The following is a 2,245-nucleotide window of genomic DNA, read 5'->3' as shown; positions in this document are numbered from 1 at the left end:
CAATTCATTTTTTCCCTCAAAATTCTACACATAATGACAACTTAAAAAACGTTTGTTTGAGATTTTTGCAAATTTATTAAAAATAAAAAACGAAGAAATCACTTATACATAAGTATTCACAGCCTTTGCAATCAAGCTCAAAATTGAGCTCAGGTGCATTCTGTTTCCACTAATCGTCCTTGAGGTGTTTCTGCAGCTTAATTGGAGTCAACTTGTGGTAAATTCAGTTGATTGGACTTGATTAGGAAAGGCACACACCTGTCTATATAAGGCCTTACAGCTCACAGTGCATGTCAGACCACAAAACAAGCATGAAGTCGAAGGAATTGACTGTAGACCTCCGAGACAGGATTGTCTTGAGGCACAGATCTGGGGAAGGGTACAGAAAATACCAAAGACCCGCATCTCGCGCACACGGGTTCTGGCAATCTGAAACCCTGTTAAATTAATGAAATTTAAATATTTCTGTATCAGCTAAGTCAATACCGTCCTAACTTGAATATCTTCTTACTCAAAGGTGGAAACAAGATCCACTTGGCTCTTGAACAAGTCTGCATGCGGCGAAACCAATGATCATTGCTTTTTTCCGCGTTTTAAAATCATTTACTACAGTAAAGCCTTTATTCATTCATTTATGAATTTGATTGCGAAAGTGATGATGTAATGACTACTGGCAAGACGATCATAAGTCTTTGTTCTATTCAACTTAAAAGCAACAATTTAAAGAGTTTTTGAGTTATTTTTGCTTTGTCCTCTAGCTATCAGAAATGACTCTGTGCTGTCTGGATAATTCTTCACCATCAACTGCGGGCGCAAGTCTTCACCAAAAACTAATTAACCCGATTATAAAATTTGTCACATTAATCTTACAGCGTGTGAAATTAGGGTTGTTTAAAAGGTGATGAAATTGCATCTCATAAGTTTCCTTATACAGACAGGCGGCAGATGATTTATTTTCTAATTAGTCTTTCACTCATCTGTCTCTATTACCTTGCACCTACAGTTTGGCAGGCATACTCTGCGACAGCAGGATCACAACATATCCTTTGCTGTTGGGCATCAAAGAACTGGAGCGCACACAGCTCTCACACCATAGCATCCATTTTAATGACCACCGCACCACTTCCTCAAGCCTTTAGATGAACCATTTTTTCAAGCACATTTTACCTTTAATTTGTATGATTTATCATGAACAATGAATATGCATGATATATGATCTAATATGATGTGCATCTGTTTTACCATGAAGAAGGCAAAAATAAATGTTATTTTTGAAAATTATTAAGATTATTGTAATTAATTGTATAATTAGTGATATTTAGCATTTTTTTCAGTGTAGATTTAAGCACTTAAAGGAGAGTAAAATTAACTCCATGCCAAATGTAACAAAATTAACTCCGGAGAGAGCTGTTGTCCTGTGCACTCTTTTGCCGATAAAACATGGACTCTGGGGGCAAAGTGTTAAACGTTTGTGTTTAAGTTACATTGTGACTTAGCGCTTTGTCCCGTTATTTTCGCGGGGGTTCTCACATAGTAACTTTGCTAGCGCACTTAAAGGAACCTTTCCATGAGCATACCTACGCGTCGTTCGGTCGGGCCCACGATACATGGTGTTGTCTCCCTTCTGATTGTGGAGTAGACGGGCGTGCGTCCTGACCGGTTGGCGTCGTTGTCAGTTTGCCGTGGTGTCTTTGTCCTCTGTATGAATTGAAATGAATGACCAAATGGAATGAGCAAATCCCGGATTGCGTTATTATGGTATTACCCTCCAGCGCAACAACGTCAGCACCAGGGCTGCGCCCTCGCTGGGGAGAATGTACGTTGCTCCGTAGGTGCACAAAAGTATATCATCGGCCGACGAAAGGAGATTCAAAATTGACATGAATGATTTTAAGAATTTAATTTGAAACACTGTGAATCTCCTCCTCTCCCCACGTACTTCCCAGCGATTCATTTCGCTTGTTCTTGGCGTTTTTTTCTTCTTCCTCATGGTATGTATGCCTAACTTCCTTGTAATTGGGGTCCCGAAAGGTCCGCAACCATCCAAAAAGTGTTTTCAACTGTAAACGAACCCGAATCAGGTAGTTTGATCCGGACACCTCTTGTAGGTCCGGACAAATTTTGTACCCTTGTCTTTTGATCCGGACCAGGTGGTCCGTGGCACCTTTTCTCACCTACAATTTTGGTTCGTTTGCAGCCAACTGAAAAGTCGCGAATGTGGCCGGACGCGAAATGAGTATGTGTG

The sequence above is a fragment of the Morone saxatilis genome, unplaced genomic scaffold, assembly GCF_004916995.1.
Source record: "Morone saxatilis isolate NCDOM2014 unplaced genomic scaffold, NCSU_SB_2.0 Contig17, whole genome shotgun sequence".
NCBI lineage: Eukaryota > Metazoa > Chordata > Actinopteri > Moronidae > Morone > Morone saxatilis.
Note: the sequence above shows the minus strand (reverse complement) of the source record.